This window comes from Rhynchophorus ferrugineus, unplaced genomic scaffold (assembly GCF_030347505.1).
Source record: "Rhynchophorus ferrugineus isolate W39M unplaced genomic scaffold, kcgeb_rfMv2 rfM1, whole genome shotgun sequence".
Taxonomy (NCBI): domain Eukaryota; kingdom Metazoa; phylum Arthropoda; class Insecta; order Coleoptera; family Curculionidae; genus Rhynchophorus; species Rhynchophorus ferrugineus.
Genome location: NW_027472580.1, coordinates 77,593,974 through 77,615,644, shown reverse-complemented (window position 1 = coordinate 77,615,644; position 21,671 = coordinate 77,593,974). Strand labels below are relative to the sequence as shown.

Below are 21,671 nucleotides of genomic sequence, written 5' to 3'. Positions count from 1 at the left end.
AAAGACTCTACTCCGATGTAGACACTGAAGTGCTGCAACTGTTGAACAACAGGATGCAGACTCAATAGAATCAAACCATGTGATCTTGTATAGTTCTATAGTGAAATCCACTAAATCGAAAAACACTGACAAGTACTACTTGTCATTGGGTCTGCCTAGATAAGTACGTAGTTTTAAGTCACTGTAGAGACATATTGTAAGTTAGTTGCCAACGACTAGTAGATACATTTATTAAAAAAACGTAGATCCATGGTGCACTTCTTCGTTGGTTATATAGCGATAAGCATTGATAGATAATCTAAGAACCTTTTTTAGTAGTGGTGAAATTGGCTTCATAATTGACAGATAAACCAAGCTCTTTGATCTTAGATCAAGTTGAGAGTATCCTGTGACTAACCACTACAGTTCTTTAATTTTGAGTATGATCTACTATGCTTTTAACGGTTTATGTGATGTTAGTATTACCAAATAATACAAATTTAATTTTTTTTCTATTTTTTCTCGTCAAGAGCGCCAAATTTATTGAAATAGTCAATAAAATGTATTTATGTGCCTTTTGCATATAGGTACAAGCTGATATAATAAAGATATGTTTTTTAAATACCGCAATTGTTGTAAAAATACGGAGCTTGTGAACTCCTTAGTAACTACCTTCCTGGAGATTTTTATATATGTAATTTAACATATTTTAAAAATAAATGTATCTAAACATAAGGATGTGTATTTTAGAATTCATATTATTCTGTAAAGGATAAAGGATAAATAATGTAAAAATGTTTGTTGTAAAATATTATTCTGTAATCATTAATAATAAGTATTTTTTTCTAATAATATATTATTTATAATAATATAATAATAGATGTTCCCTAAAATCTACCGAATAATACATCTGTCTGCGTTATTCTACAAAACGATGCAGATAGTTCTGCAGAACATTGTCCCATTTTATTCGAATAATTCTTTTCAGAAAAAAACGTATGTAAAAAGATCTACTAATATATTTTGATATTTCGAAAGTTTTTTGCGAGCCTATAGTCCCAAAAACTACATTTTTACCCAATTAAATTAAATAGCAATAAAATAACGGATAAAGGAATGAAATCAATATAAAAGACAAATACGATAATTATATGAATATTATTAAGAATGTCACATCATCAAAAAATTCAAAATCGTAAAAAGAAGCAAAACCTAGGACTGGAATATATGTTAACAGTTAGTATCACTTATAGCTTGAAAACAAAGAAAACGAGGATCTTTAAATTTTTACAGTAGCAATTCGAAATTACTCAACCATAGTGTTTGAGAAAGCATCAAAAACTTAGTCACATTTATTTTTAGCGAATAACATAAAACAATCGTCTGTAAAAAAAAATGTTCTTTATTCTTCTAAATTTTGTTTTTTTTTAATGATTTATATAGATAAGAATCAGTTATTTATTAATTAAATTTTGTTGAAAGTTATTTCTATTGCTAATAAATCTTGCATTCTACGTTATATAATCAACAGTTTATATTATATAATGTTTCCACATATATAGATATTTTTGTGTCAATTCAAACTTGTTTTATTTCTTGCAACAATACATAACAGGAAATAGTATTTTAATTATAAATAATAGTTGTCTAATATATGTAATATATGTCATGATTAATAAGGGTCAGGATCATTGAAAGTTAAAAAAATCTTGTCCTTATGGCGAAGGCGACTTAAAAAAACTGACTCAATATTTTGAAGTTTACTAGAATTAGCTGGAATACAATCACGGGTTGTAAAATAGTTGAGTTCTATTTTACACTAAGTGAAAATATCCTAATAACTAGTGAAAAGCCGTAACCTAATTTTAATTTAAAAAGTTATGAAAACTTATTTCTTTCATCTTAATATGAATATACCATATTTTGATAAAATCAGTTGTGATATTTTCTTCTACTTTTCACAATCATAAGTTAAAATCAATATTACAAAGCAAAATCAAACCGACCGACATTTATAATGTATTCATGGTGCTAAACTGGCCATAAATCATATTTTTTCTTGTTCATCCTTTTTTTTTTCCTTTTTACGGAATTTCGTTCGGTCCATTCATACAAATAACATCCCCAGTCCCCACAAGGAAAAAACGAAGAAAAACAAAAAAACGGCAAAAATCGACTAGATAAAAGCCTCCACACTACCAAGTCGCCCATGGCCGATTTCGATGCCCCTAGCGGCTAACCGTTCAAGTTTTTACGGGCCGATCGGCGTGTCGGTAAAACAGCTATCTTTAAAATCCGTTAAAAGGATATTTACGACTTTTAGCTAAGGGCAGAAGGTAAAGTTACGTTTACAGAGTTCTTTGCGTCTCGGACTGTTTAACACTGGAATCCAACATCCTATATTAACGAAATTTATTTTAAATCAACACAATAAAGTTTACAATAACTAAGCAAACCTCAATTTAAAAAAATAAGCCCAAATTAATTAACCAATGTCAACTGCCATCTATGGAGAAATAATAAAAAACTTTGAGCCAACAACATGTAATTAAAAAGTTAGAATTCTTTTATTCCTGGAGTACTTCCCAGTAATATAAAACAACATTCTCATTAACAACAATTATAATAAAGACAAAAATCAGAACACTACCCCTGAAGTTAGATTGAATTTAATGAATTCTGAATAAAACAAAAGATAGATAGGCGGCCGACTCTTTGCTTTTTTAAGTCAGTTTCCACGAATTTTTCATCTGGATCTCATACATAAATAAAAACAATAATTAAGTGAATTATTGCGGCGGCTGATGATGTTTTGTAATCGCTCCAAAGGTCACAAGGTCATTTATACATAACACTTTCCTATTATAAACAAGGGGCTTGATATTCATCGGTTTTTTTTTACAATTTTGGAGGTCATAGTTTTTTCTACTTTATCACCGACTAAGGTCAGCAACGCAGCAATGACGTTATCACTTTTGTCAGTTCAAGTCAATTCAGTTTGTATTAATTATTATGTTATTAAGAAAACAAAAAAATATATCGATGTTTATTAAGTAGAACGTTAATAGATAACACTAAAATTGACATAATATTTAAAACAAACTGTATTCAGAATACTCAAAAATATAAATACTAGAGAAAGATATCTAGATAGAGTAATAATTCATATGTCCGCTAAAAACTCGTACGGTTCCGCAATCCAGGTCGATAAATCGCCCTTGTCGTTGGAATATCATTTTCAATTGGTATTTCAATGAGCCACGGATACGCAAACTAGTAAATCATCAAGCCCATATCAACTAGTCGAACGACTGAAATTGATCGTTCGATAAGCGTTTGGAGCTTCCATTCTAATCGCCTTCGCCAAAACGTATTTATTCCTATTTTCCACCGTATTGAAACAAAAATATCTGGTAAAAAATAAAAATATCGTTGTTACAATTTGTGTGAGAAGGATATATTATAGATGTAAACGTTATAAATATATATGTAGAAACAAAACCTCTTGGAATTTTTACTGACTGGACCTAGAGCTTAACGTGGGCTCTGACCCACGATCTTCGGCACTAAACAGGTCAACTTAGAGATGATCCTGGTCGCAGAAGCAGCCTGGTAGGAATTTCCTTGTTGGCTATGGATAATCATATTGTGAAGCCAACAGGTATGTAATAAAGTTTAAACTAAATAGTAATAATAATAAAAAAAACTAAATTATAATAATAATTTACTTTAACTAAATAGTACTAATTTAATATAACAGTAATAATAGTCTGGCCAGTGGTTAAAATATTCAAATGTTCTATTGCTACTGTAATGCGTAGACAGTACTGCCAGCAACGCCAGCAAACTGCTGTCCTATCAAGGCAATTTCCTGCTTTTCCCACATATCTCGCCATACATGTCTTCGATCGTCCTAGCTTCCTTCTTCCGTCCAAACAATTACAGCCACAGAGGAAAATAATAAACAAAGGAGCCAAACAAATTCAAGAGTTGCAGTTGTTGACGACGTTGCGCAGTAAGTACCTAACAGAATTGATAAAACAGGACAAAAATAGACATGAACATATAATGCGCATTAAAATGATAGAAATCTGGAACTGAAAATACCCTTATCTGAATTTTATTATAGATATCAACGAGTAGATGATCAATATCATCCGAACTTAATCGATTTGATACTTCTTTGATACTTTGATACTAAATATCTGGGACAAGTTAATGTTTCCCAAGAGAAAGTCTATTTTAATTTTAGAAAGACATATATTCAGAAAATTGATACAATATATATTAATTAAATATCTTCCATCATATTCGCCAACTTGTATCCATATTTTTGGCAACAGGACGATAACATTTGGAAAGCACTGAAAAATGTTGGTTTGTCGGCAATCCAATTATCGATCTATTTTGGCATTTCTTCAGTATTTCGAAGCCGTGCCCCACTCAATGTATCTCAATCGATAATCAGAAAGCCCCATATCTGATGAGTACGTTGGAAGCTGCAGAATTTCTCATTCGCGCTGTAACAGTCTATCCCCCAAAACTCATACAAGATGATAACTCAAAAATATCAAGTACTAAAAATAATTAATGTCAAAAAGGCAATTTTGAGTGTTTCATGACTAACACCTGTATACACTGAATAAATCAATAGTAATAAATGGAGAAATAACAATTACTAATTTGTATTTTGTATATATTGTATATTATATATGAATTGTAACTGTATTGTTTATATTAAATAAAACAAGATTGAAAATTAATAAGGGTGAAATTCCACAATTTCACCACATATTTCAATGTATTTACGTTTCTAGATCTGACAGAGAATATCTCTTGGATCTCCTTTCATGAAATGATCATCTTTTATTATTTTCTGGTTTCCTTGGGGTCCATAGGGAATCTGATCCAAAGTGTCTGTGGTGCCTGAAATAGTATTAGTGCAATAGCGTACACTGAGTTTTTTTCTCATTCAATGATGACCCGCTAGAACCAAATGGTATTTTGCTGATGTCGCTTCGGGTTCGGGATAGTCAGTGTTTTACGGGCGACAGTGACCCTGGGTTACGACTGGGATTGTTGTAGTTGGTTTACTACCGAGATTTGTAGATGGATAGGGATTTAATCAAGGCTTTGTGGTGTTCTAAGGCGCCTATGGAGAACCTTACACTGAGAATGTTCATGAAATTCCTCACAAACGGGATGACTGATTCGAGATGAGTGTTGACGTTCATCATAAACCATGGGGCTTTGCGTAACGCGCGGAATTTTTTGGATTAGAATACTTGGAGTAGTCTAAGTTGTCTCTCAAGGACACACCTGTACCACACCTGTGTTTCGTAGAGGAAGACTGGACGGTCTAGCATTTTATACAGAGTCGCTTTCTGGGTGATTGGGAGTTTTCCTGCAGAGGAGTGGAAATAGTAGGCTGTACACGTCATTGCCTTTGAAAATAGCGTGCTGTATTTGAGCAGTTTGAATCTGCGGCTGAACTGGAGACCGAGGTATGAAATTTTTTGGAGCCAGGGGAAAGGGACTTTATCACTTTGGAGGCGATAGATTTTGCTCGGGTTTATCTGCAGCCACCAGAATTTGTACCACGCAATCGCCTGGTTCAGCTGGACTTGAAGTCTGTCGCGAATAGCGTCGACACTATAACCGGTTGTGAAAAAAGCGGTATCACCCGTATAAAATGTTGTGTGGGAATGTTTGTGGAGTGAGAAAGCAGCCATATAGAGGTTGAATAGGGCTGGGGCTAGTGGAGCACCTTGCGGGACTCTTGCGGCATCTGTTTACGAGAGGACCCTGAGTCACCGATCTTCACTTGAAAGGACTTACCGTCCAAGTATGAATCTATCTGAGAGATTAGGAGAGGAGACATCTAAACTGAATGCACTCACTCGCCAAATATATAAATATGCATGATTCCAGTAAAATGTGTAGGCTAAAACGTTTACAGCTATCCCAACTGATTAATAGACACAAAATAATTTTAAAATAACATCGGACAGTAATTAAGTTTGTACAAGTGCTTACTTACTAAAACAATCTCCTACATGCTATTATATAATGTAAGTAATTTCAAATACTTATTGCCCATTGCTGTAGAATTTTGATTTTTTAATTATTATTATGGTTTCACGATAATTTATAAATAAGTAAGTTAGTAATGAATACAAATATCATACAAAACACTAACACCGTAACATAATATATAATAATAATACAAGAAATAATTTAAATTACTCATCATCTTATGCTTCTTAAAATTAAAAAAAAAACAGATGAAGACAGCTGTCAAATAAGAATATTTGTACTCATAGAGTAGCTTTTCAAAAACTGAAGTTGTTGATTTATGAAGGGTTATTCAACCAAAGTAAATAAGCAAAAATATACTAATTAAAACTCAATTTAGAATACCGCCTCCCCGAAAAACTTTGAAACAATAAAATATATAGCTGAATAATTGATGTATGGTTAAATCATGTACACCCCCCCCCCCTTCGAGAAGGGCAAATACTGCTCTTGCACAATACCCATTCCTTTTTGTAACGCTGTTCGACCTAGGGAGAGAGAGTGAGAGGGGGGGGGGGGGGTTGATTCGGCGTGAAAGGGGTTCACCAATCGACGACAAAAGCTAATTCCTCGACTGTCGATGTCCAATGAAAAGAACGCCCCCACGCTCGCATGGTCCGGAATCTAAATGGACCCGATTTCATCCCCAACTCTCTCCCGGTACCGGAACCTGGATAAATCCAGGGCACTTTCGCAGTACTTCCGACCTCTCTCGGTCCGCTTTAAGCGCGTCTATACAAAAGTGTCTGCGCCCGGAGAAATTTATTACCTCTCGGCGAAGGGACACCACCTCCACCTCTTTCTCCCTCTGGCCGCGTCGGGGATGAGGAGGATCGCCGAGCTTTGTAAGCTGTATGAACGGAATAGAAATCGCTTCAAATGGGACTTTTCGTGTTTGCACATTGGAAATTAATGTAGTACTATATATATATATGAAAAAACTTAGGTTATTTACGAGTAAGTCGGTTAGTTAAGAGAGTTTTGCAGAGACTAGACATTATATTCAAGTGGGACAATCTCTCACAACTGTTGCCCAGTCAGTAAAGATTTGCGGTCAAAACTGAAAACATAATGACTTATTAAGCAGTTAGTGTCCCTTCTAATTATTACTTGTTTCTATTCATGATGTATATTACAGCTATGCATCGAGAAAATCGATATTGGAATTCAAATTCTCAGATAACATATGCATTTTACATTTTCAATAATCTTAAGTCTTCATTTAGGTGTAGAAATAAATATCTTGGGTTCAGTAAGTTACAACACCATTGTACAACGACATTAACGAATAATTGCCTAATTAGACATATATAATTTCTTCTTCTGTTCAAGTAGAGCATAGAGCTTTTTCTCCTAAATTTTAAATAATTTGCAGCTGAGGTACATTGATTAATTTTACAAGCATAATGTAATACAAAACCTAAGTAAATAAGTTGCCTGTAACGATTTCTAAAGCATAATGATGACGATTTGGTATCAAAGATCGAATACCGAAATAAATGTCATAAGAAATCGCTATACATTTTAATTGGCCATTTTAACTGGTACTCAAAAAATCTACATGAAAATATTTAAATAGAAAGACCTAATCTACGTTAATTGCCTCATTCACCATTATACCTTTCGACTTAGATTGACAAGAAGAAGCAAACGTTGGAAAATTGGAAGATATCCGAGAATGATTCAGCCTAACACTTGAATAGCTTCAAAACAGAAGACGTCTTTACAAGGTGTCACGGTAACATTGACTGAACTAAATTAAAAATGTTTGTTTTAAACCCTAAACATTTCATAACTTCTCTGGGCAACATTTTAAAGTCCGACGAGGAATAACTATCCCAGTCACGCCAGTAGTGAGGCTGGGTAAGAACGGATATCTTTTGGGATGATTAAGATAACTAAATTGGTCACTTGTCAATCCAGATAAACTCTTGTTAGTAAAAAGGATAGGATAAGATATAATTCTCAATAAAATCAAAAGTAATGTGTTAATTGTAATTAAAATATTACTTTTCACAAAACCATTACTGAAAAAAAGATTCACTATTCTAAAATATATTATTAAATTCATGTAAATCTAGAGCAAGATAACAGGTAAGCGGCACAGAACCAGTACCAACTTGCCCATATGATGTCTGCGTCTAAACGAATGGTTTTATTATATTTTTAGGAAATCTTTGAAATTATATCAGCGAAAGTAACCATTTAATTTTTCTCGTTTTACAACCAGCCTGACCAACAAGTGGTACCGGGCTTACTTGTTCACCATCTAGTTTACGTGCTCTGTACGTGGAAATGACATTACCCAACAACAAGTCTTATCTGTACGCCGAATCTAAGACAATAAAAACTTGAAAAAATACGAAATATAACAAAATTCCGGTTTTTATGTCGTTGGGTTTTTTTTTGTAGACCGAATCTGTCTGGTTGCTGGTTAAGGACGTCCTTTCTAAGAACACACCAATAGCGTACAGCGAGCGCACTGGTGACATTTATGCCCGATGACCTCTGTCATCAGCTCGACGAATCTTGGGAATGAGCATGTGGTAGTTGGGAGATGTACGTAGATAACGTCAGCGAGACGAGATCGACAAACAGATGAGGTTAATGATGTAAAATGGTATTGAGTCGTCGTTGTTGAAACTACTTTCGAAAAACGTGCATGTCGGTTTAACATTGATAAACAGGATTTTTACAGAAAAACGACTAAATTTATTTACTCGTTAAATCCAATTAGAATAACATTATAACTTATATGAATCATACTCATAACTTTGAAACAAAAATGTGTTTTCATTGCGAAAATATTGTTTAAAAAACCAAGAACATTGAATCTGGTAAAACTCTCGTACAATTTATATTAAATATTTACTAGTTTCTTATGAATACTAATTTATTCAAACAAAATTTTGCATTTAGTTGTTCACAGTACTGTTGAGAATCAATAGTATGATCAACTGACAACAGCATTACCTTGGTGTTTATAAATTATGGACTTGCAAATACTAGTTATGGTCTACTATATCATATATAGGATATTTTTTATATATAATATCTTTATTAGATACGCTTAGTACAATCTTAATTATAAATTAATTTATTACTACATTTCATTTGTACTTGGATTAATTCACAAGCAAGACGAGTGCGAGAAAATACATCAATATTAGTGTTGGGAACAATCGACTGATATCAACTATCGACTGTTCAGTAATTGACTACTTTTTACCATCGACTATTTCAGTCGCTATTTTTGGTTCGACTGTTTTTACTAGTAACTGTTTTCAGTCGACTGTTCTCAGTCGCTATTTTCGGTCCGAGTGATGTTATTACTATTTATTATCGACTGTTTGAGTCGTTTACTTTTAAGTTGCTATTTTCGATTCTACTAGTTCATCGACTGATTTTTAACGTTCTGGCCTTCCGTCCTAGACCTTGAAAGTAATGCGCCGAATTTATGCTTATATAGATTTATATGTAATATATGTGGTTTTATGTTTTTTTTTGTAGTTTGCTTGAGAATAAATATATATTGTAAATTAATATAGCAGCATTTTGGAACGCTAGTTTTCGAGGGCAAAAAAATTAAATTGTAAATGATAAATAGTAAGATACTTTTGACTGGAATAATAGGTAATACTTTGGACTGGTATAATAGATAATACTTTTTCAATAAACTTTCACGATTTTTGTCCAAGCCTCTTGTTTGTCGAAACTTTTTTCTTAAAATCATGAAAACTAAAATTAGGTTCCAAGGGTTTCAGAAAGTGCATAGATCCAAAAGATTTGAGAGTTGTTAAATTTCTTTTAAAAATATTAACGATAAAGAGGTAAATAAAGTATATTAAATATTTGTAATAAATACATTTTCTGATAGGAAAACTCTACTTTCATATTTTGTTGGCTATTAAGAAGAGCACCACAGTTTTTATTTGTTAACGAATGGACTATCTTAACAGAATGTGTTCAACTTTTAAAGCCCATTGAAATAATTACCACCGAGTTATCTGGTGAAAGATATTCCAACGATGTCTTTAATTATACGGTTCATAAGAGGACTGCAACATTCCATCAAATCCAGGATTTTAACAAGTGAATAGGGGAAAAATTACAAAATTGTCCATTAGATGTCATCAATAAAAGACTGGCAATTTTATAAATAATACGATATGCGGGAAATCCACGTTTTTAGATCCTAGATTTAAAAAAGCAGGATTTGGTATTGCAAATAATGCTGAGTCGATACAAAAAGGTATCACAATAGAGGTATCTTCCATTCTAACTTCAAAAAATACAAATGTAGTTCCACAATTCCAAATTCAAGACAAAACTACTGTCCAAGAACGTATTGTCATCTGGAGATATTTTGATAAAAAAATGGCTAGAATGAAAGAAGTAATTACTCCAAGTAGTGCAGCAACTTTACAGATTTAGCAGTATTTGGAAATTCCATTTATTGGGCGTTTAGAAAACGCATTGGATTTTTAGCAAACCCATAAAATGAAACTACCTGAATTATATCAGTTACACGTAAAATATTCCTCTATACCCGCAACATCTGTCCCCTGGGAACGAGTTTTTTCAAAATCTGGGCAAATAATTAACGATCGAAGAAACCGCCTCACGGGAGAAAAGTTGAACATGATAATATTCACAGTAATTTAAAAATATTTCTGTTCAAAAATAAATAAAACTTTTATTAAAAAGGGTCTGGTAGTTATTGTACGATCATTTTTAGGTTCATCATGAATTAGATTTTTCAATGATTAGGTATACGTTTACATTTTATTTAGTAGTTATGGTTATTGAAAATCATTACTTTTTAGGTTTTATTTAAGTTATATTGTACTATTTATATTTATTATACTATGTTATTCAAAAATAGCAATTAATATATTGAAACACAATAAAACATTTATGGTGTTATTATTCTATTCCTTTTTACACATCCACAGAACATTCAGTATAAAAGTAATCCTACTTCTTTTTAAATTATATTATTTATTACATGATAATAGAAATTGTTTTTTTTTTCTTTTCTTTTTTAAAGTTATGAAGTGAATGAATATATGTACATCTCCGTCTCGCTTATACTACCATTGGAGAATATAAAGACATTTAAAATTAACTGCTCCAAGCATTCATCTCCGTCCTTTCCTATCTCACATTTTATAGAGACAAGAATTCATACATCTTCGTCTGACATCACGAATAGAAAAAAAACAGTCGAACCGTGCATTTGACTGAAAGTAGTAATTACTATTTTCAGTGGCAATTTTTTTGACTATCGACTGTTTCGACAGTTTTGCGACTATCGACTGTTTTCAGTCGATAGTTCCCAACGTTAATCAATATGTATTCCTCAATTACAAAATTATAATAACTTAGTTTATAATAGTCATAGTTTACACTAGAGGTATACATTTTCTATAAGTTTGAATGGTTTGGTTAGCTTCAATCTCCTGACATTCTGCGCGCTGTCCAGCAGTTGTATTGCTTCCACGTTAGTATGATTTAGTAATCTTCTTTTGTGTTTCAAGGCGAAAATATAAGATATTTCACGTTGCTAATAGTCAATTTTTAAGAACTGTTCAATATTTAAGCACTGATTATGGCATGCAGAAATTTTGACTTTCCAACCACTACACAAACTTCGAGATTCGAACTAACAAATTACTAACACTCCCAAGTCCTGATATTTTAGAATTGACGTTATCTATTGACCAAATTACTTAAAAATTTTCCCAAGATTCCTTATTTACATGCTAAATATAGAAAGAGCATTATTTTGATGGAATTTTACGTCTTTCATCAATTAACACGATAAATATTATGAGGCTGGTAAATTAGAGGCAAGAAGGTTCTCTAGGAATATTTAAGACAAAGATATTACTACTCTAATCAATTTTAAACAAATGCTAATTTGTCTTGTAAACAGGTAAAAAATTACACTACTACTGAAGGAGCAACTTCCTATCAATGCTGACCAATGTTAATATCTTTTTCCTGATATAAGTGGATTAAGAACATTTTCTTAGAAGTATGGAATGTAATTTTATCTCCAGAGTATATGAATTTAATCCCGAAGTTTCCAAAAACGAAAACCAATATATTGATCTTTGTTTTGAATGTTTGGGCAAAAATTTGTTGCAGGATAATGCTACATCCATTTATACGAAGAAATTCTCTCAAAGAGAGTAATCTAAGTTAGTATATATAATCAGTTTTATAAACACGTCTAGAAACAGGAATAGACCAACCGATTTGAGAATTTGACACTGACATGAATAACAATCACTAGCACCATGTATTCACTTCTTCTTTTATAGGTTTACAAAAACTCTAAATGATGTTTAGTTGTCAGACAATGGAATACTTTATTAAAATCTAAAAATATTCAATGAGTGGTGTTATTAATTGATGAAGAACTAATTAAAGATAATGGTTAGGAATTTTACTTGTCATTGGGTTACTCGATAGTACCCCAGTTACACAAGACATTTCATTAAGTACAAACTGAATAGACTAATCTAGTATTAATATGAATGCTATTAGTATTAAATCAAAACTGTATTATCTCAGTTTTTCTTTATATTTTCTGCTACTTACTTGTAAAATTCTTATCTCTAATTCGAGTTCTTTCTAAATGAGTTGCGAATGAGTGAGAATTCTAAATGAGTTGCAATTCAATTTACAACCATAATAGACACTCTGACTAAAACAGGAATCTGCTCTTATGTTTCAAAATAAATTAAATCAACAAAAATATCAACTTTTACTGTGGGTCTCAAAATTAGAAGAAAAACGTTCATTTCATGTTCTCTGAATGGCCTTTATATAAATTCATTATTAAAGAAATACTCAGTATCATTTATGTCATTAAAAATTAACTAAGATGAACTAAAACACTACAATCAGAATAAGCTATCTTTATAGATAACACCTTCATCAATTTACAATGAAATTAAAAACATTAAGTAAATAAATCAAATTAGTTCTTAATATCGAACAAAATCTCAAACAACATAAACAATTGTTAGGTTCCTTTTGCAAACCCTGAAAAATATTTATGGTCTCATTATAATTTACTAAAAGGATTATTTTGTAAAAAAGGGAAATATATATATATATATATAAAATTCAAGACAATATGGCTAATTCATTGACATACAAGAGTATATATATATATATATATATATATATATATATATATATATATATATATATATATATATGCTCTTCAGCTAGTGTTAGTCTATAGCTGGAGATGAGCCAAAAGCAGTAATATTAAATTATCCAGATGTTCCAAAATACGGTACTAAGTCCTCAGCTGAGATCGTCATGTGGACATCCTAAATCATCAACGAAAATAGTGTTCCGAAACTAATAAACCCAATAGAAATTTTAACTCTTTAACTTTTAAAACTATAACCTAATTGAAATGGCGAATAATTAAATAAGTCGTTGACTATATACTAATTTTGAAGTGTCTTGCTTGTTTCTATCTCTGTTCATTTGTTTGTTTCGTCCGGTAAAACCATAGACGGGCCCCTACGGTCGACTGGTCGTCATCAAGCAAAGACGCGATATTATAAATATTAATTTAGAAATATTATTAGTTGCCCAGTCATATACCGAAGAATTCATTTACAAATAAAAATGCTCCAGTGCTCAGAATTTTAATAAAATTATTCTTTGAAGGTGCACTGGGCCCAGACGGACCGACGTCTATCTCCAGCGTACGCCGTTCGCATTTTTTATCTACACCGAGAAAAGAAAAGAACGAACCAAGACGTGATAATTTGTAATAAACGCGTGACTTGGCAACACCCGATCGCCGTCGACGAGAAATCGAACAAACGAAGAGGAAAAAAATACGCGTTTTACCGTAAAAGCCCCGCTATCAGGAAAAAATCAATTTGGAGCGAAATTGAACGATAGCGCTCCCATCTGTTAAAGGGCAGCCAAACTATTAACTCCCGGCACGTGAGAGAGGCGCGTGAACTTCATTCGGGGTCAAAACTATCACGAATTACCCAGAGATGGCGGAATACGTACATAACTTTCTTCGAGGGGAGTTTTCGCGTCGGAAGTCGTCCCGTTTTTTCAACGGCGACCCGGGCTACCCGCCTATTATCGGGACCGATCTACGGCGTGCGAAAACACCACCGTCGGCAAGAAAGGGTGGGATATAAAGGGCAGGCCAAAAGTCGGAATGATTGAGTGAAGGGTGGGGTTTCGCTCTAATCGGGGGAAAAAGGGAAAAATTCAAAACAATCATGGCTGCCATCCATCATCATGGCCACGCGGCGGTGGGGGAAGAAGACCGAGATGCCTTTCGGAATAAATTAGATAGGAATTGGATTTTCCTCCACGTTTTCGTTTGTTTTCGGATTGAAACGCGCAGGGGGGGCTGCGCGGGGGTACTATTGTTTCGTTTCGGGCCCCTTCATGTCGATTTTTAATTAAAGAATTTTACTTACAAATTGGTTGTTTAGATAATCGGTTTGTCCATTACCTGAAAACAAAAAAGAAAAAGAAAATTAATAACATGAATCATTAATTAAAATGAAAAATTAATAACTAATTATTTTTTCAATTTTAATAACGAACTTCGGAATAATTATAATAAAATTAGTTCTCTCTTGTTTTAATTATATTTTACAGTCGTTTTTTACCAATGAAGGTAGTGGACATACTACTTAAAATGGTTCCTGAACCATGGTTCCTATTATTAGGCCTAGTGTGTGGGCGACTTGTATCATATTTGTAGCGATCTTGAGGCATGTCGAATTTTACATTATGGAATAACGGGCGAGGTGCCAGCAGCGCCAACTAGAACCCGATAACGAATAGCTGGCAACCCCGAGACGTTTATCTGGGATGTTACTGAAGAGTATTTCCAATCATTCAGTAACCGACCATCGTTTGGTTTAGGCGTGCCACCATTAACTGCCCAAACTTCGTCTCCAGGTAACAGCGCTGCCATCCGTTTTATCTATTTTGTATTTTCTACATTTTTTATATTACCAATAAATAACGGTCACATAATATATAAACACCACTGTTTCATTTCGTTTTACCTACGTTCACCGAAACCCTACATACTCATAAAAAAAAATTAAATTAAAATACTAAAATATATGTTAATGCATCAGAACTTTTACAGATTAAATGAATTAGGAATAATAACTTCTAAAGTGTCTTAAATTTGAAATTTACAAGCTACACAAGAAATCAATTCAACACGATTTAAATGTTCTATATACCGTCTTGGTTGGCACAATGGCAAAGGCGACAGGAACGCCTCCTGCTGTTGCGATATTCGCGGGTTCGAATACTGCGGTCGTTATGTTTATGATTGTCCTTAGACAAGAGTGCAAAATCCTACAAGGAAAATGGTCCCAGTCAGGCCAGTAACCAGGCTAGGTAAAACCGGATGGCTCCTGGGTTGACCTCCAAGTTAGTCACTACCAATTGGTAGGCTTAAACCCACATTAAATACAGTAGGTCCAGTTCAGATAAACCATAGTTGGTAAAAAGAAGTCTCTAAAATATATTTAAAAAAATGTTCTCTATTTTCATAACGTCACTTTTAAAACATTATGTGATATACAAACACAAAATATAAATAAAGAAACTGTTATATAACTAAACCTAATTTATGCGCAACAAAATTTATAATTAATTTAAATTTTACATTATCTTTAAGAATCTTGAAGGAACTTGAAATCGAGAAAACTAATTCTAATTTATGTCCAGTACAATTCATCAGCAGCTTAACACGAAAGAATTCCTCACATCCAACAATAATTAATAACACCAAAAGCAAGCTTTCTTCCCAGAATCACATTTATGTTTAAATCTTTAAGATGGTTATCCTTTCGGTTTTAACACATCTCCAGCATTACGTACTTCGTGAAAACTGGTGCGTGTTCCTCCAGTTAAAAGATATAAATCGTCACTTTATAAAACATTGAGAAATTCAACGAATAATAAAACGAGAAAATAAAAACACTTTCGTCCACAACTCCAAGAAACAGATTTTAAAGTCGACCGGTGGGAAGCGCACTGTTAAATTTTTACGACGCTATTAAAGTCAAACTCTTGACAACGTACTAAGCATTATATGATATATTCCCAAGCTATTATTGCAGTAAGGTTTAGTTTGGGCTACATCTGGCAGTTTGTATCAAGGTTTCACTGCATTTTTAATAAATAAGGGACAAAATTGCATATTAATATTTTTAGCATGTCTTTCGACATTATTTTTGAACATTACGATCTCAATTAGAGTGAAGGACCAGATAGAACTCGCACAACATAGATACCTTGAAAAATGATTATTTTTGACTTCAAATCCCAAAATATAAAAGGTAACCTCTTATGTAACTGTACACATAAACAGTTTTTTCAATTTCGTTTTCAATCCACTTATCTGAGGATTATATCAGTAACATTTCCTGCCACATATTAACCTTAGTTAACCTTCATCGTTTGATTATTTTACTCGTATCGTCAATTAATTAACAATATCCATTTTGTTTTCATTCATTTCTCGAAGGCTGATTGGTACACAAGCTTAAAATACGATGTTATATAAACTATATATTACACACATATATATATATATATTACGATATACTGACAAACTCAAGAGGTTATTGAAAATAACATTAAGGGCAATACACTGTTATTAAAAATAGTGTGACCTAGAAATCTTGAATTATCTAGTTAAGAATTCCTTCTACCTGAAAAGAGGCAGTATGACAAACCTTGAGTCAGAAACTTAGTGACAGGGAGAGGAGTGTGTTTTAAAAATGATAAAACTTATGAAAAATTGTTTTTTAATCCACGAAGTGTCAAGCACTTTTCATTAAGACACGTAAAAAGAGAGAAAACTTATCTACAGTAGAGATGAATAAAATATATACGCGACAGACTCAGTGGATTGTTGCTGTTCTGAAAGTCATTCTAATAACCAAGACTAACATCAACAAATAATGTAATCAGTTGCATTCCTACTTGTAATATAGATATTAGATATTAAGTAAGTATTTAAAGCGTAACTATCATTTATAATGTTATTTATTATTTATTTATTACATTATTACTAGTCCTTGCCACTTAACCACTTAACAATTTGTCTTTATAATAACTTAAATCTAGGTATATATCTGGGAGGACCCAATCGACCCTATCTATTAAATACAACTCATTACACTACACAAGATCAAGTGGTTTAATTCTTTCCAGTCTGTGTCCTATTCTGGTTTTATCCAAGAGTAATTTCGATAGTGATATGAGAATGAAGTCTCTCCTGTTCTCTGAATTTTTCTTCTTTAAGTGGAAATTGGTATCTGAATGTATCTGTGGGTATATAAATGTTCCTTGCAGCGAAGTTTTGGATCAAGATTCATTACGAGAAACTTAGCGTTGTTGCTATATGGAATTATAGAATTACAATATTTATTATTATTGGTACCTGTGCGGTCCAATGCGGACCCATGTTTGGGTCCAATTATTTGCGGGAGTAGATAAAGAATTGGCCCAAAATACTTCCCTGCGGTACACCTGATTTAGCTTATTTTATTGTAGAGTAGACTTTCTCTCGTTTGACTCATTCTGGCTGTAATTTAAAACTTTAAAAATATAAACTTATAGTAGTTTAATGTGTTGTTTTGGTAATATTTTCTGTAGCTTATGAACAAAGCCGTCTTGCTATACCTTTTTTCCTTCACATTGTTGAATGCTCGTTAATAAACCCAAATTGGGCTGTAAATATTAGATCTGTTTATATAATATCCTATTTCCTTGGTATAATTTTAAGGACATCATCAGAGACTTAAACCAACCCAGAAGAAAGTTGCAACAATCTAATTATACAACTGATTGAAAAGTAAGGACTTGCAGTACACTAATTTAGAGTATATGAAACAAATGATGAAATAAATTGTAAAATCAGCAACCCGTTTTTTGTTTTTATTTAATAAATCTTACTATAATTGTCTATTAACCATGTAACTGCTGTTATAAGCATGAATTTAAGTATAATATAATTAAGTATTTAGTTAGAGACTAAACAACAATAGTCCATATCGAATTAAATATGCGGATTTTGTTGAAATTTAAAGTTTGTTGAGTTTTATTTCACTCTTTTAAAATCAAATCTACCATATTTTACTAGAAGAATATGGAGAGTTTTAAAAGCTGATAAGGCAATTTCACTCGAGAAACTTCAGTGATAAAAGTATATTAGTGGAATAACTGGATGAAGAACCATATCAAAATTACCACTGCAAAATTTATAAATGATAAGATGACGTGGCTGAAGACTTACGAATGGTTCTGCCATTAATACTAGTCGGAGAGCGAAGTACCTAACCTACAGGCTGAATCTTATGTTGTATATTATGATGGTATCAGAAGTATGTAACGTACTATAAATACTAAGTTAACTTGCAGCAATCTAATTATACAATTTCGAAGTTATGAAACAAATAATTAAATAAGTTGGAAAAATAAGCAATCCCTTTGTGTGTTATTTCAGAAACCTCACTATACTTGGGCCACAATAGCGAGAAAATATTATTGAATACAAATTATGGAAAAAGAACATACTAACTGGATCGGAGCCACGCCGCCGTATATCATAGCGCGCCCTCGACCAGACTGTATGGATATTTCCACGGAATCTGGAGCCCTGGAAACCCTGACGTTACCGTTTTTTTCTCACGTTCACGAGGGGGAGCCACTTCGGCTCGATTATAGCCTCCCGAGTCCACATGAGTGGATCGGTGCCGAATCAGCAGCGGATGGCATTTTGCCCTTCCAACGGCCGATAATGTGTCGCCGTAATTCACGCAGAATGACAGATAGTTCCGCTCCAAGATTTTTCGAGGTCATTTTCGCAGAACGGAACAGAAAAAAAAGACCCATCGGGCAAAAGATATTTGTGATTCTCCGTGTCCCATTTATATCTCCCGTGATTTTACTTAGGACGTTAATTATTTCGTTAGACATTCGAGAAAAAGTTTAAGAATAAATGTCAAGGAATAATGTAATTACAGCATCGTAAGTCATCTGTAAATGAATCGTTTTTGATGAGAAAACAAGACATCCTATTAGTCACAAGGCCATAATACAATAGTACAAATTAACTTCAGCTAAAATAAATTTAAAATATATTTTATTTATAAATAGTTATATGGTTCTGGTTCCAGTTCATTTGACACAGTTTTGATAGCTCTTTAGATCGGAGCTACATGAAAAAGGGACAATAGGGTGAATTAAATCGTTCACACTTAAACGATAAAAAAATACATCATGATAATAAACTCGACATGTTACAAATTTAGTCTCATATGAAGGGGCATTCTCAAGAGTTAAATATATTTCGGCTGGAGTTCCACAGGGTAGTGCCCTCGGAGCACTCCTATATCTATTTAATACTGCTGATATCCCAACAACAAAAGAAACATTATTTGGAATATTTGCCTTGGTGCATTTGCATTGGTGTAAGGCTGTAGAAAATGTACAAGTAGCAGTCAACAAAATCTACAGAGGCATTGCAGATCGGAAAAAAGCAATACAGCTACCAGACAACACGTAGGATATCAGAACATTGAAGCGAACCAAACCACACGAACTTGTTTAGTATATAAGTTTATTCTTAACTTTAGCTTAAGTAGATTAACTTTTATATGAAATTGGAAAATGGAAGCAAATAAAACAAAGTTCTACGATTAACATATGTATGATTACCAATAGATATAAATTAATAATATATATTTTAAATACTATATTTTTGGCTATACCATAAAATCAACTATTTTAAAAACTAAAAATTTAAACCATTGTCCTGAAATCTACCTGTAGATGCCACCAAAAGGTATAGGGACAATTGCGTAAGATTACGACAGCATCGTCAAGATATCCGTTATGGCCCAATTCCAAACACTCACGACGACCCAGTTCCTATTCAAATCACCGCAATAAAGTGTGAGAAGTGTCGTCTATGAAAAATTTATGTTTTGAAAGGTACCTATAGACAATTCGTACCTGTACAGTGAGTCTTAAAAAGCGTACCGGTTGACTTTTCGCCGATTACGCAAAATCGTTCCAAAAGAATTCGAAAGTTTCTACCTGGATGATTTAATCGTAGAAAGCGTGACATAAACAAAACCGAATCGGAGGTTTTGTGGTGAAATCACGAAAGAGTATAACATCCAGTGTTACTGTTCGCAAAAAAAAAAAGAACTCCTACTGTTTGGGGATATAAGGACGTTTCTTCGAATATCTCCAACAATCTCACCCATTCATTTTGGAACGTAGAGTTAACCAGTCTTCAACCCGGCACCATAATAACCATTCATTTACTCGAGGATAAATTAAATAACCGTTAATTATCGTTGTGTCGGTAACTCATTTCTAATAATATTTTTCTGCAAAAGCGTTTTCGCTATTTTCTCGTTCTACTGATGGTCGACTCGTCGAAAACAACATATTCTGAGTGATATTGCTTAAGCTGTTATAACGTACTGGAGATGAGCCAAATAATATGTATTTTGACGTTGTCAGTAATTAATAACTGAGACATACCAGAAACAAGCATAAATATATGCACAGTTTACTTAATACCGCAAAACACCTTAATAAATTTGTTCTTGGTTGACGATTTTCTTCCTCTGCCATTAGAAAAATATTTAATAATCATAACTGAAATTATGACGATTTTGCGACTGCTTAAATTCAGTGTAAATATAATTACCATAAACACCATTACGTAGAAAGAACAAGAAAGCGTTTACAGCTAACAAATTAACAACTATTATAAGCATGCGTTTAAGTATACTTAATTTAGCTACAGAGTAAACAACATTTTATATTTAATTAAATATGTCGGTTTTTGGTGCAGTATAAAGTTTATCAAGTCGATTTTTATTTCACTGTATTAAAATGAAAAATACTGCTGCTAAAAATATACCATATTTTTACTGGGAGAACATGGAGAGCTGGAAAAGTTTATAAGGCAATATCAGTAGACAAACTTCAATGATAAAAGTAAAGAATTGGTGGAATTACTCGAATGAAGAATCAGGACAATATTACCACTGCAAAAATTATTGAGAGGTGACGTACTTAAGATTTACGAATCTGCCATTAATGTTGGTTAGAAAGCGAAATATCACGGGTTTAAACTCATGTTGTATATGATGGAATCAGAAGTATGTAGCGTTATAAAAACTAAGTTAAACCACTGCTATCACTGTCTAGAGTTAAGGTGGCGCAACCATTAATTGAAAAACACCTGAAATACTTTGAACTTGTGTTTTGAGAAGCTTAGTAGGTCAGCTATCATATATTAACTTTATTATATTTTGATTAATATATAGTTTTTTATTATAAAAACAGTTCATTACCTTTTTAACCTAACAATGAAATAATGAGTGAGATTTGGTATTTTTTGATCAAGGTAAGATTTTATGATGGTAAGTGATCTACATGTCAATTAATTCGATCGGATGGTAGTAACCTTTTTATTCTACGTACTTCATTGTTATCACTCACATTTAGTTATTGCAACAGACACTGTTTTGAAGTACTTAACACTAACT

The 21,671-nt window shown here is 32.8% G+C and overlaps 1 protein-coding gene across 5 annotated transcripts in view; it reads right to left on the bottom strand.

Annotated features, from left to right (window-relative positions):
* Positions 1-21,671, bottom strand: part of Ptl (prothoraxless) — a 295,597-nt gene that overhangs the window by 42,260 nt on the left and 231,666 nt on the right. For 2 of the 5 annotated variants that reach the window (XM_076410284.1, XM_076410274.1), the window contains one exon: positions 14,538-14,572. The exons of the other annotated variants lie outside the window; for them this stretch is intronic. The gene's annotated coding sequence lies outside the window, so the exon portion shown is untranslated. The remainder of the gene's footprint in view (positions 1-14,537; positions 14,573-21,671) is intronic. 5 annotated transcript variants of the gene reach the window in all.